Here is a 14857-nt window from a genome sequence, read left to right as displayed (position 1 = left end):
CAGCCTCTCAAGGAGCTGGGATTACAGGCATGCGCCACCACGCCTGGCTAACTCTGTATTTTTAGTAGAAACGCGGTTTCTCCATGTTGGTCAGGCTGGTTTCGAACTCACGACCTCAGGTGATCCACCCACCTCAGCCTCCCAAAGTGCTGGGATTACAGGCGTGAGCCACCATGCCCGGCCTTCCTGGCCTGTCTTTAGCAAAAGAAAAAAAAAAAAAAAAAAATATATATATATATATATATATATATATACTGTTAGATCAGTTTAGCAAAGAATTACCCTACTTCTTAGTAATTTTTCAGCCACTAACCCCTGTACTGATCCTTTGCTATGAATCTCCACTTGTTCTTTTGTATTTGGAATTGAGCCCGATCTCCCCTACTGCAAAACTCCATTATAGTAGTCCCCTTGAAAAAAATCTGCCTTACCATGTTTAGCTAGTGTCATGAATAATTTCTTCTTTAACTAAAAAACACAACAGAACAGCACAAATCAATACTAATAAATCAAAAAACACTAAAGAAAAAAGATATAATCTAATTGGCTTACAGTAATGGATAGTTGAAATAATATGAATTGATGGTATATAACCAATTAGTAATAAAAAGTAAATTAATTTTATTTCAGATATCCTCTAAATTCCAAAAAAGCATAGGAGAAGGAAGAGACTTCTTATCTGGATACAAATATTTTAATGTAACCAAATAACTAAATTTTATTAAACAAGTATGAAATTTAACCTAATTTATGAGTAAAAACATATGCCAAAAAGAGTAAACTGGGATGCGTCAATCTCCTGAGAATTTGAGACACAAATAGTTTTAAACACATATGAAAATGGGTACTTCTAAAATAACAAATAGGTAATAAAGGTATGTGACTTTTAGAAATAAGTCCATTTAAACACCATCTGTGAACAATAAATCTTCAAACTCTTTCAGAGCTGCCAGTGGCTGGAGCACTGTCCTCCGAATGGATGAGAGGCACCTACCCGCCAAGGGTTCAGGTGACATCACAAGAAATGGCGCGGATCCTTACTGCCCTGTGCCTTGGCTTCCACATCAGCGAACTCCGCCTTCGGTCTTCCAGGCGGCCTGTACTACTTAGTCGGCAGCAGTGGCCCCAGCAGCCCAGCCCCACAGTCACTGGGTCTCCAGTCTTTCGCACCTACCAACCCTACCCGCGCTGTGGCGCTCGGGCCCAACTCCTCACCCGGATGCAGTGGGTTAGGGGTTGGGGGAACAGGCTGACTTCAGCTCGGAGTCCTGAGCCCAGATCTTCCAGGCCAGGGGCAGTCCAAGGCAGTCCAAGGCACTCCAAGTTTGGAGACCCAGTCCCTTCTCCGTTTCCAGATCTGCGAAATTCAGTAAAGCTATATCCAGGTGACCAGTAGGGGCCACGCGGCACTGAGAATGCAGAGAATCATGAGAGCCACTCTCCTTCCTCGCGCCCAGATCCCAACAGTCACCAGAACACTGCGGATCCCACTCTCTGCTCCCCAACGACAGTTACCTTGGCAAGTCAAGACCCCAGCCATTGTCGTCACCAGGGGAGAGAGGCAGAGGGAGATTTGGCTACAAAGAAAAAGAAGACAATGTGATCTTGAATCAGGATGCTACGCTGGTGACTTTGAAAATGGGAGGAGGAGGCCGGGGGCGGTGCCTCACGCCTGTAATCCCAGCACTTTGGGAGGCCGAGGCGGGCGGATCACGAGGTCAGGAGATCGAGACCATCCTGGCTAACACGGTGAAACCCTGTCTCTACTAAAAATACAAAAAATTAGCTGGGCGTGGTGGCGGGTGCCTGTAATCCCAGCTACGGGAGGCTGAGGCAGGAGAACGGCGTGAACCCGGGAGGCAGAGCTTGCAGTGAGCCGAGATTGCGCCACCGCACTCCAGCCTGGGCGACAGAGCGAGACTCCATCTCAAAAAAAAAAAAAAAAAGAAAAGAAAAGAAAAGAAAGAAAGTGGGAGGGGGAGCTATGAGCCAAGGAATGTCCCTGTAGAACCTGGAAAGGCCAAGGAAAGCTGCTTCTCCTCTGGTGCTTCTGGAGGGTGTCAGACACCCTGTTTGACATTTTCATTTTGGTCCACTGAAATTGATTGCAGATTTCTGACCCCTAGACCTGTAAGGGAATAAAGACATATTGTTTTAAGCACCACACTTGGGTTTAAGAGACCTTGAGTTGAGTTTAGTGAAACAAATTACCCAAGCTGAAGTAGAGAGTGAGAGAGGGAGAGAGAGAGACCCATAAGGAGATATTTCTGCCCAGTTTCCATTTCGCGTGGGTGGCACACGTGACAACCACTGCGTTACAAAAACCACCATTCACCCAGGAGCTATCTTTAAAATTTAAAATGGACATTTCCTGAATGGCTCACGTTCGGTATTGTGAAATTATTTTTTCTTTTAGAGCATTTTCATATTTGTGGCCCTTTTTTTCTTTCCTTATATATTCCATTCACCAAAACCAACAATACCCAAAATCCATGATTCAAAACCAAGGAAGGCTTTTGCTCAGTGACCCATATCCTCACAAACACCATGTCATCATGTCAGGAAACTTCAGGCAGAATAAGGAGGAATTTTATTTCAAGACCATTGTCCATACTGTGCTATGCCTTTTTCTGTATCCTTCCAACACACCCAAACATTAACCTCTTGATTACAGAAAAAAAGACTTTAGAAACCAGGACCCCAAGGTAGGGGCTTTGGAGACCTTTAGCATTTTCTGTCAAGGAAACGCTTTGCCATAAGAGACTGTGGAGTGAGGTGGGGTAAGGGGGCCACCTGTGACCAGTTATCTTCCTGGCCAACAAGAGGGTAGGCAACTGAGTGTAATCACGTGTCTTCCAAGAGGTGGCAAGTGTGCCAATCAGATAATTTAACTTAGCTTCTTCCTCTCCTCACACAATTTGCCACCATTCCCTCTGGCATCAGTCATTCAGCTACTGCCTCACCCACTGTATTTTGTGTAACTCTGTAATTTTAATTTTGGTATTGTACTATACATCCTGATATACATTTTGTTTCTTAGATTTTACTTCGCACTGAAAAATCCACCTGTTTTTGGTATATATACCTCTGCTTCATTAGTTGTGACTCCTGCAGAGCATGAAACTTCACACAAACTTGTATTCACTGCAGTACTTACTCATTCTGGTGATGGACATGCAGGTTGCCCCAACTCTCTGCTGCCTGAAATTGCTGCAACGACTAGATTCTATGAAGCCCCTACAGAGCTAAGCTGGAATTTCACTGAGAGACATTCGTAGAAGTGGGATTGCTGGGTACTCATCAAAAAGGCTATACAGAAATAAACACTTGTTTAATGCCCATACAGTGAAATCTAAGACCTAGATTGTTAAGATTAAGCTCTTACCTTTATTTCATATAGAAATTCATACTTGTAAGATTTTTAGTATGACAAATCAAAACACAGGAAGTACACCTAACTCACACTGGTCTCAGAAAAATTCCCAGGGGAAAGTGCCTTGAGGTAAATCTAAAATAATGAGTAAACTTATGGTAAAGAACGAAGGATTTGGGAGAATCATCCAATTGAATGAAAATTAGACATGCATAAAATGTCCTCCCATAGTAATTGAATCTGTCAGCAGTGACCTAAACCTGTGAATCCAGAGAGCTTACATGGCTCTGTCACTCCCACAACCCTCATGGCCTGATTTCAGCCCTTTGGGAAGAGTTTTCATTGGCTCTAGGGCTTCCTAAGGGATGCAGGATAAATTCTCTGACTTTAACACCTTCTGTGTGGATTTTTCTGGGCCAAATCCACAGAAGTGAAACACTAGAAACTTCCTTCTTCAGTTCTTTGAATTCAGTTTTAAGATCAGTGATATTTTTCTGTGAGGAAGCTGCCTCTCTTTTTAGTTAGACAGAGGTACAAGGCAGGAAAAGTCTTTTTCTTTTCCCTTTTTTTTCTGTTTCCTTAAAACACACAAGATTGAGCTCAGGCATTCTCTTTATCAAACTCTTCCTGAAGCTGAAAGAGGGTCTGGCTGATTTTCACTTGTAGAAAAAAGCCAAAAGAACAAGAATGAGGCCGGACGTGGTGGCTCATGCCTGTAATCCCAGGACTTTGGGAGGCCGAGGCGGACGGATCACGAGGTCAGGAGTTCGAGACCAGCTTGGCCTATATGGTGAAACCCTGTCTCTACTAAAAATACAAAAATTAGCTGGGTGTGCTGGTGTGCGCCTGTACTACTCCCGGCTACTCAGGAGGCTGAGGCAGAAGAATTTCTTGAACCCAGGAGGCGGGGCTGCAGTGAGCTGAGATTGTGCCACTGCACTCCAGCCTGGGAGACAGAGTGAGACTCCATTTCAAAAAAAAAGAAAAAAAAAAAAAAAAAAAGAATGAGGTGTGATTAAAAATAGAGTGAGTTTTATTATCCATGCTAGCAATGGGGAGAGTGGCTGGCCAAAAGTTGCCACTCTCCAATTCTGGAGAGAGGCCAAGCATTTCAAGAAGAGGAGCTTGTAATGCAGAGGGGCAAGAGGCAGGAGGTGCCCAGTGGGTGTCTCATTCTGATGGCTTATCTTAAATTATTTTTTCACCTGGTGAAGGGGCCAGTGACATTGTAGGCCCAATCAAGTTACAAATTAATGATGGTCAATCTTGCAGATAATGTCTAGCCAAGAGTGAATATTGTCCTTGAATTAATCTCCTACTGGAGAGAGAATTCTGGAGATGCCTGGTCTGCATCAGGATTCAGCCTCTGAAGCTTCTAAGGAAATATATGACCAGATAAGTGGGCATGGTATGAGCTTAACAAGCATCCAGGTACATAAATGAGCATAAGGCATGGGGGCATAAGATGCAAAAGGAAAGGCAGTTTTAATGCCCATTCCAAGGCAGTAATTCAAGACAAAAGAAAACACATCTGCAGTTTGTCTCAAAGCTATGTCTAGAAACTGGGGAGAAAGAAGAAACAAAGTTTTTAAAACGTGGTTTGAAGCTAAGCTGCTTGTTACATTCCAACCTTCTGCAAGATTTTGCTGTTTTTTGTTATTGTTAAAACAAGTAATAGGCCAGGCGCAGTGGCTCACACTTGTAATCTTAGCACTTTGGGAGGCCAAGGCGGGCGGATCACCTGAGGTCAGGAGTTTGAAACCAGCCCGGCCTGAAACCCCGTCTCTACTAAAAATACAAAAAAATTAGCCAGGCATGGTAGTGGGTGCCTGTAATCCCAGTTACTTGGGAGGCTGGGGCAGAAGAATTGCTTGAACGCGGGAGGCAGAGGTTGCAGTGAGCTGAGATCACACAGCTGCATTCCAGCCTGGGCAACAGAGCGAGACATCATCTCAAAAAAAAAAAAAAAAAAAAGTAATCAGAGCCTGGGCAATATAGTGAGACCTCATCTCTACTACAAAAAAACAGAGACCAGGCCGGGTGTGGTGGCTCACACCTATAATTCCAGCACTTTGGGAGGCGGAGGCGGGCGGATCACGAGGTCAGGAGATCGAGACCATCCTGGCTAACACGGTGAAACCCTGTCTCTACTAAAAATACAAAAAAATTAGCCAGGTGTGGTGGCAGGCGCCTGTAGTTCCAGCTACTCAGGAGGCTGAGGCAGGAGAATGGCGGGAACCCGGGAGGTGGAGGTTGCAGTGAGCCGAGATCGCACCACCGCACTCCAGCCTGGGCGACAGAGCGAGACTCTGTCTTAAAAAAAAAAAACAAAACAGAGACCAGTGTGGTGGTACTCATGGTTGTGTATGCCTGAAGCCCCAGCTACTTGGGAAGCTGAGGCAAGAAGATTGAGTCCAGGAGTTCGAGGCAACAGTGAGCTAAGATCGTGCCACTGCACTCCAACCTGGGTGACCAAGCGAGGCTCTTTCTCATTCATTCATTAATTCTTTCATAAGTACATACAGAAACGACAACAATTTGGATGGGGAGTTTATTGAAACAATTGCGTGAGGAGTTACATGTTGATTATAGAGGGAAAAAGAAAGTTACAGAATTGTATTCTTTACTACAATGAAACTTTAAATGACAACTTTTAAATGACACAATCTTAAATTGTAAAAGGGAAGAGAAATTGATTTGTTTCTAAGTGTCCACTCACCTATTTTGTGAAAATCCTCTCTGTGCTTAGGGGTAAAGAGCAGACAATAGATTATCCAATTCTCTGCTTTGCTGAAAGTGGAACCCTCTTCCTTCTTAGAAATCCCTGAGAAAATTATCTTGGACGAAAACTCGCAAGTCCAACTCTTGGTGTCTTAAGGAAGCCAGTCTCATTGGCGAGGCAGGGTCCTGCACGCCCCAGGTGCCTACTCAGATAGACACCATGGGAAAGTGGGGTGGGGCTCAGAGCAGGCAGGCAATTGCAGAGCATGGCCGGAGAGGAGGGTGCTGGTGATGAGAGCTTCAGCTTGCTCAGGACAAAGGAAGGAGAACAGAGGTTCTTGAGATGGCTCTGGATGAAGGAGGGAGAATATAAGTTGTTTTATGTGTTTGATATCTAGGAGTGAGGAAAAAGTGCAATGTTTCCACCCAGTTCTGAACTAAGGACCTTTTGTGTGTTAGGCAAGTGTGATAACTACTATACCATGGAAACATGTGGGTAGAATTCCCTCCAAGTGGAGGATATTATGTGTATGTCCGGACAATCCATGTTTGGAAACATTTCCTGTTCACATTTTTTTTTTTTTTTTTTTTGCCTGTAATCCTTTCATATCTCTCAGACTTTTCACTTCTTAAAATCAACAATATCACATCCTGATTGATATTTGCCTACCACAAATAAGTAGCTGTGTTCACCAAATATATTTACTAGATTGCCCAGCAACCTATTCATAATACCCAAAAGAACTAGAGACATCCCAAGTGCTAGCCATCACATGAATAAGTTTGCATAGAATAATCAGTTCCAATAAGAAAGAACAATCTACAACTATATGTATGAACCTCACAAACTTGACCAAAATAAAACAGACACAAAAGGGGACGCACTCTGTGGTTCCATTGATTTAAATTACAAAGCTAGCAAGACTCCCTTCAGCTGTTAGAAGTCAGAACAGTGGTTCCCTCTGGGAAGAGTGGGTAGTGACTAGAAAAGAACTGGAGATGCTGTTGAGCCATGTGCTGGTTAGGTGGGTATGTTCAGTTTAAGTAGAATCATCAAGATAGATATTTATATGAGGGAGAGATTGATTTTCTGAACAAGGAATTGGCTGATGCAACTGTGGGCTGCCTAGTAAGTGCTAAATCCATAGGACAGGCTGTTAGAAAAGGCAGGCCATCAGGAAGGACAGACCGGAAACAATGAAGAAAACAAATGAAACCAAAAGTTGGCTCTTTGAAAAGTTCACTGAAATTGACAAACATTTAGCAAGATTGACTAAGAGGAAAAGAAGACTCAGATTACTAAACTCAGAAATTAAAGTGGAGACATTACTACCAATTTTGCAGAAATAAAAAAGGATTATTAAAGAATACTATGGACAACTATATGCCAGCAAATTGGAAAACCTAGATGAAGTGGACAACCTCCTAAAAGCACACAATCTACCAAAATTTAATCATAAATAAGCAGAAATCTGAATAGACCTATAACTAGTAAAAATATTGAAGAAGTAATCAGTAATATCCCAACAAAGAGAAGTCCAGAACCAGATGGCTTCACTATTGAATTCTACCAAATTTAAAGAATTAACACCCATCTTTCTCACATTCTTCCACAAAATCAAAGAGGAGGGAATATTTCCGACTCATTTTATGAGGCTAGCATTATCCTGATACCAAAGCTAGAGACATTACAGAAAATGAAAACTACTGACCAATATCCCTCAATTCACACAAAATTCCTCAACAAAATACTAGCAAACTGAATTTAGCAAAATATTGAAAGGTTTATACACCATAACCAAGTAGGATTTGTTCCTGGAATGTGAGGATGATTCAGCACACAAAAGTCAATGCAATATATACCACATTAACTGAATGAAGGGAAAAAAAAAAAACTATAATCATCTTAACTGATACAGAAAAAGTACTTGACAAAATTCAGCACCTTTTTGCCAGGTGCGGTGGCTCACACCTGTAATCCCAGCACTGTGGGAGGCTGAGTCAGGCAGATCACTGGAACTCAGGAGTTCGGAGGGGGAAAAAAATCAAGCCTGCGCGCTCTGAGCCCCACCCCCCATTCCCCATGGTGTCTGAGTAGGCGCCCAGGGCGAGCAGAATCCCTCCTCACAGGCGAGACTGGCTTCCTTGGAAAACCAATAGTCGGACTTGCGAGTTTTCCTCCAAGATAATTTTCTCAGGGACTTCTAAATGTGGTGTTGTACGCCTATGGTCCTCGCTACTTGGCAGGATGAAGTCGGAGGATTGCTTGAGCCCTGGAGGTCCAAGTTGTAGTGAGCCGAGATCGTGGCCACTGCACTCCAGCTTGGGAGACAGAGCAAGACCCTGTCAAAACAAACAAACAAACAAACAAAACACACACACACACACACACACACACACACACATACAATTTAAACCAGGAATAGAAGGAAACTTCCTCAACTTGATAATGCCCAATTATGAAAAACATACAACTAATATCATTCTCAACAGCGAAAGACTGAAAAATTTTCTCCTACAATCAGGAATAATGGGTGCCCACTTTCACCATGTTATTCAGCACAGTATTGGCAAGGAAAAAGTAAAATTATCTATGTTCACAGATAACATGACTTTTTTTGAGAGAGAGATGGGATCTCTCTTTGTCACCCAGGCTGGGGTGCAGCGGAGCAATTATGCCTCACTGCGGCCTCGACTTCCCTGGTTCAAGCGATTACCCTGCCTCATCTTCCGGAGTAGCTGGGACCACAGGCTCCTGCCACCACGCCCGGCTAATAAAAAAAATTTTAGAGACTAGGGTCTCGCTATGTTGCCCGGGCTGGTCTCGAACTCCTGGGCTCAGGCGATCCTCCTACCTTGGCCTCCCAAAGTGCTGGGATTACAGGTGTGAGCCACCAAGCCCGGCCGTGACATGATTTTTATATATAGAAAACCCTGAAAATTACAAACACACAGTCAAACACACACACACACAAACTGTTACAGCAAATAAAGAAATTCAGCAAAACAAGGATAAACAACCACATGAGTTCCGGCAGAGAGCGCGGTGGGAAGCGGAGCGCGGCCGGCTGCTCTGGGGCCCTGCAGACCCTCTGGTCTTGGACCTGAGGAGGAGGCGGGGGCCCCGCCCCGCAGCGGCCTCTGCTCTGCGGGCTCCCAGAGTCCTTGCTGTGTCTCCCACCGGCCAGGCCCAGGCCTGAGGCAGCGTCGAACCTCTCTTCCCTTCCCACCTCGGTGACCTGGTGGCCGTCTGGTCTTCCAGAAAACCCTGCCGGGCCTAGACTCAGCCCCCGCTGGCCGCCAAGAAGCAGCGCCTTTGTGTGGCGGCGGGTGTCGGGGGCGGGAAGAATCGCGCGGAGGCTGCCGGGGTGTGCAGGGACCAGGAAGGCGGAGCTAGGGATGCAGGTTCGGTCGCCTCTTTAGGCCACTGCGCCACGCAGATTGGGTCCAGAAGGTGCCGTTAAGTTTCTTGCCAGAAACTGTCAAGGTGGTGGTATGATTCTTGCCCTTGCACTTTTAGTGTGCTAAAATCAACGGCCAAACTCTACTATTTATAGCAATCAAAGTATTCATCCATGCGCCCGATTTCTTTGCAAATGCCAAGCAAGAAAACCTCAGGTAGATGGAGGGAACAGATAATTTGACTTTTTTTTCTTTAATTTCACTATAGTGTCCTCCTCCACACATACAAGGGTGAAGTTTTGTTTTTTAAGATGAAACTAATTTGTCGTTAATGAAAGCAATGTCAAAATCTTATTTCTCAAAGGTCCTCCGCTTCTGAATCACCTGGAAGCTTCTAAAAATTAAGACTTGTGGGCCATACCAGAGACCCTCTGCACTAGAAGGGGGTATGGCAGGGAATCTTAGGAATAGTCCACCTGGAGAATCACTAGCATAAGTTCTGGGCCTCACATTCCCTCAGAAGAGTCCCATGAACCTGTGGTCAGCAGCTTAGGGCTGGTCTTCTTTACTGATCTGAGGGACAATGGGAAGCTTAGGACTCCCTGCATGGCATTTCTCCCACCCAGTGGAGAACAGCTCAACAAATTTCCTCAGTAACTACAAAGTTAAATGGAAGCATATGCTATGAAAATGCCACAAAAAGCTGTTGCTAGATGAAAATGTCTAAATTTGCTTTAAATTAACATGGGGGCTTGGCAGAGGGAGGAGAGACTAATTGTTGAAGTAGGATCATGGAAATAAGGAGGTCCATAATATTCTCTATAATCTTTTTTTGTCATAAACAGGGGTTTATAAAACTACCTAGTATAGCATGGTGGTCAAGAACACCAGTTCTGGAGACAAACACACCTGGTGGTGTCCCTCCCTAGCTAGCATAACCTCAGCACATTGTTCAAGCCTTAACTTGCTCAAATGTAAACCCGAAATGACAGGGATAGATCTTGACTCAGGAGGCTTGACAAGGCTAAAAGTAATACTAAAAAAAAAAGCAGTAACTACTTCTGTAAGTTGAGCACTGTCTGAAACATTTCAGGGAGTTTTTGTTAATTGAGTTTATGATAATTCTATGAGGTAGACACTGTATCCATATCCATTTTACCAGCACAGACAGAGTCATGAAGAAGCCAAATAGCTTGCCTGAAACCCTACATATGATGAGAAAGTGACAGAGGAAGGAATTGTACTAAGATATTTTGGCTCCAAAGATCCCTGCCAGATCTGCCCTGCCAGTTCATAAGGACTAAGGAGATGCCTCCTCTCTATACTACCATCCAAATGCTTTGCAATCTGTACATCTGTTGCTCCACTTTTTGCTTATGGCATATTGGCTGCTCGTGTTCCTCTTTCTTCTCCTTGAGACTTAGGATTGTGTAATCTTGTCCTGCATGCCTCTGATACTCCTAGTGACAACATAGGGTCACAATTGTCTGGCACATTGTTTGTAGCTCAATAATTTATTTTTCTTTTTTAAAAAAATTGAAATGGGGATCTCGCGATGTTGCCCAGGCTGTCTCGAACTCGTAGCTCAAGTGATCATCCCGCCTAAGCCTCCCAAAGTGCTAGGATTACAGGCGTGAGCCACTGCGCCCAGCCAATAATTTATTTTAATTAATATGAAATAAATGTGTTTACAATATATTTTTTTTAATTAGAAATGGAGTCTCCCTATATTGCCCAGGCTGGAGGGCAGTGGCTTTTCACAGACACAATCATTGCACATGCAGCCTCAAACTCCTGGGCTCAAGTGATCTTCCTGATTTACTTAGTCTCCAGAGTAACTAGAACTACAGGTACACCACTATGTCCAGTTTAACAATATTTTTTATCTTTTTTCTTTCTTTTTTTCTTTAACGATATTTTTAATGATCATTGTTGTTGCTAATCTGGTCTTGATTTGTTAATTGGGAAATACAGTCTAATTTGTTAATTGGGAATTACAGTCTTTCTTTCAGTTGTTACCCACAGCATTCCAATTATTCATGATCCAGCTACTACCAGCTCACATGATCTCAAGGTGAGAAGGGGCTCTCTGTTCCTGGCACCCATGGAAGAAAGAATACTAAGTAGAGGAAAAAGTAAGCACAGACTCTCTCCAGACTGGTCTGGCAGCCCAACCACCATCTCTAAGCACAGAGAGTGTGTGGTGTTTATATGCAAAGTGAAGTTATAAGGAGGAATCTGGAAGAAGACAGCTTGCTTCTAGGTGTGCAGTGAAAGTAGATAGAGGAAGACAGTGAAAAGGGAGAGAAGAACAAAGAAAAGAAAAAAATACACGAGCGTTTTATCCTCTTTTTCTAAATCAAATAGCATTGAACTGTCACATTCCAGAGAAATAATTATTTGTGACATAGAGTCCAATCTTGTAACCTTGTACCTGTTCCCCAGTATATCTCATCCTGAAGCTTCCCTGCTCTGTAACAAATGCTAATAGTCCCAAGAGCTCAGTCTTACAGGTCCTGGTTCCTAAAAGGGTCATTTTCTGGCACTAGAAAGGTGAAGATCAGAACAAGTTGCATGGATAAGATAAGGACACTATGGTAGAATTTTTAAAAAAGATCAAATCATCTGCTCCCTACTCCTCTATCTACTTGAGGTTTTCTTGCCTGGCATTTGCAAAGAAATTGGGGCTCATGGGTGAATACTTGAATTGCTAAAATGATAAAGTTTGGCTATTGGTTTTAGTACACTAAAAGTACAAGGGCAAGAAACGTACCATCACTGTGAGAGTTTCTGGGAAGAAAGGGCAGCTTTAAGATTATAGAACCTGGGGCATCTGGAAAAACTCCATTTTTTTTTTTTTTTTTTTTTTTCTGTAGAAGAGACATGGGACCAAAGGCAAGTTTTACTGGTATTGTGGTTATCACATTTGCCCAATACAGTAAAGACCCTTGCTTTGAAACTCAGAAAGATTTATTATTATTATTATTTGAACAGAACTCTTTCGTTTTCTCTACTGTCCTGGACTTGAAATCGGCTTATCCAAACCCTAGAGACGCTGACACCCGCGTGCTTTCCCCTGCCACCGTTCAGGGCGTTGCCAGCTCCTCCCTCCTGCATGATCGGCTGGGTTCCACCAGCCCCGCTAGTGTTAACAGGAGGAAGTGTCTCCCTGGTCTGCATCTCCCTGGTAATCTGGTTCTCATCCGAATGCAGACAGCGGAAAGGGAGGGTTTTCCGCAAGGAGGTCGGCAAGTATTTCTAGAAGGAAAACAGCTTCTCTTCTAATTAGAGCACCAAAGACTACACTATAGTCACGTTGTCATTAGCCAGTCATTTATTATTTTTGTTATGGGAAGCATAATGCTCTACTTTTTATAGAATTCCTTCGAATTGAGTTATCATTGAAGCTACTAGTTGGTTACAACTAAGCATGAAAACAGATATAAATTTGGAAACTAATCAGTATTTTTTAAAGCATAAAACAATGGGAAGAACATCTAAATACTAGAAATAGGTTTAAAAATTAGTTCACAAATTGATAGATGCATAAATCTTAACAAATTACCTTTCCAAAATTAATTCTATGCCTCTTCTTTGTATAAGTAACTACTAGGAAATATAGTTTATTATACAAAAAAGTACAAACCAATTATTTATCAAATGTTCCTCAACTTAAATTAGGACATCGAGTTTTTATATTATAAATAGCAAATGTGAAAGTGTGCAATTCACCATAATCAAAAACAATTATCTGGGTTGGGGGGTGGAGTGAAAGGGGGAGAAGTCAGGACTAGTCTTTTAAGTGAAAAAGAAGATGCTTTGTAACCGTTGGTTTCCGTAGTGTAGTGGTTATTACGTTCGCCTAACACGCGAAAGGTCCCCGGTTCGAAACCGGGCGGAAACAAGAGCCGTTGGGTTTTCTTCCACCGTTAATTCTGCTTTTGAGTATTTTCATTTGAACCAATAGAATCTTTGCTTTTTGCCGAGCACGTGAACCCTCAGCTTCTGTACTCCTTCCATCACCCAGCGACGTGGCGCTGAATCCCGCGTCACACCTTTCTCTACCCCACGCCGAACCCTCACCCTCATCCTCCTTTTCTGATCTCCGTCTGAGTGGCCCCGGTGGTGTCAATCCCAATAGGCACCGGAGTCCCAGAACTCCACCCACCTGCACCTCGCAGGTGAGACTGGCTTTCTTGGAATCCAGAGAGCAGCACTTGCGGGTTTTTCGTGGAGAGAGTTTCCTCGGGGATTTCTAAGGAACAGCGCTTCGCTTTGGGCCCTTCGGGGAATTGGACTTGCTCTTTTTTTGCTGAAGCACAGAGAGGAAACACTTTTTTTTTTTTTTTTTTTTTTTTTTTGACACAGAGTTTCGCTCTTGTTGCCCAGGCTGGAGGGCAGTGGCACGATCTCGGCTCACTGCAACCCCCGCCTCCCGGGTTCAAGCGATTCTCCTGCCTCAGCCTCCCGAGTAGCTGGGATTACTACCACGCTCGGCTGATTTTTGTATTTCTAGTAGAGATGGGGTTTCGCCATGTTGGCCAGGCTTGTCTCGAACTCCTGACCTCAGGTGATCCACCCGCTTCGGCCTTCCAAAGTGCTGGGATTACAGGCGTGAGCCTCCGCGCCCGGCCAAAACAAAATTTTTGACAGCTCTTAAACTTTCACCATGGATTGTGCACTCGAACAAGGATATAAAAGTGTGTTTGAATTCGAACCAGTCAAAAGAAATTCAGCATTTTCTCTTCTGTCCGGTTATCTATTTATTACCTCTCAGCAGCAAAATCACTTTTCCTTGCTCCATAACAATGGAACGGAGCTGGGCCCTTTAAATATTTTCTTTCGCAGTTTAGCTCAATGTTAAGTTTTGTCAATAGAGGGCGATGGAGAGACATTGCTGGAGGAAATAATGTCTTGCGTTACTGTGCACAGTGGCCTGGCTCGCACAGCCTGAGCAGTTTCCCTAGTAGGAATCTCCTGCAGTGCATGGTGGCCAGCAGTACTTTGGGGGAACCTCCTTTAGACCATCTCTGGTAACAGACTTCCCCATGAACAGTTTTCTTTGGTACTCTAGATGGCACATGACCTGCACCTTCCGCTGGAGCACTTTTTTTCTACCCTCCCAACCTGGATGCAGGTCTGGATCTCAGCCCGGGTGGGGAAGAGAATACTTCTTTGTGTGCTCGATCTCAGACCTCAGCCCTAGGGGTGGTAGCTGCTTCTTATATGGGCCAGGCTGGTCTGGAACCCCTGACCTGAGCTGATCTGCCCACCTCGGCCTCCCAAAGTGCTGGGATTACATGCATGAGCCACCGCGCGAAGGTGACACATTTCTTTCACTAATATTTATTGAGTGCCTAT

General features: G+C 43.8%; 1 long non-coding RNA gene and 1 other non-coding gene across 2 annotated transcripts; one reads left to right on the top strand and one right to left on the bottom strand.

Moving 5' to 3' along the window:
• Nucleotides 1-1515: 1515 nt before the first annotated feature.
• On the bottom strand, nucleotides 1516-9429 carry LOC134739697 (uncharacterized). Its single transcript, XR_010126601.1, has 3 exons — nucleotides 6093-9429; nucleotides 2012-2128; nucleotides 1516-1577 (listed from the first exon to the last, which is right to left on the bottom strand). It is a non-coding gene; the product is annotated as an uncharacterized LOC134739697 (long non-coding RNA).
• Nucleotides 9430-13327: 3898 nt separating this feature from the next.
• Nucleotides 13328-13400, top strand: TRNAV-AAC (transfer RNA valine (anticodon AAC)). The gene has a single exon. It is a non-coding gene; the product is annotated as a tRNA-Val (tRNA).
• Nucleotides 13401-14857: the final 1457 nt, after the last annotated feature.

The sequence above is a fragment of the Pongo pygmaeus genome, chromosome 5, assembly GCF_028885625.2.
Source record: "Pongo pygmaeus isolate AG05252 chromosome 5, NHGRI_mPonPyg2-v2.0_pri, whole genome shotgun sequence".
NCBI classification, from domain to species: domain Eukaryota; kingdom Metazoa; phylum Chordata; class Mammalia; order Primates; family Hominidae; genus Pongo; species Pongo pygmaeus.
Note: the sequence above shows the minus strand (reverse complement) of the source record. Positions and strands in the feature narration are given on the sequence as shown.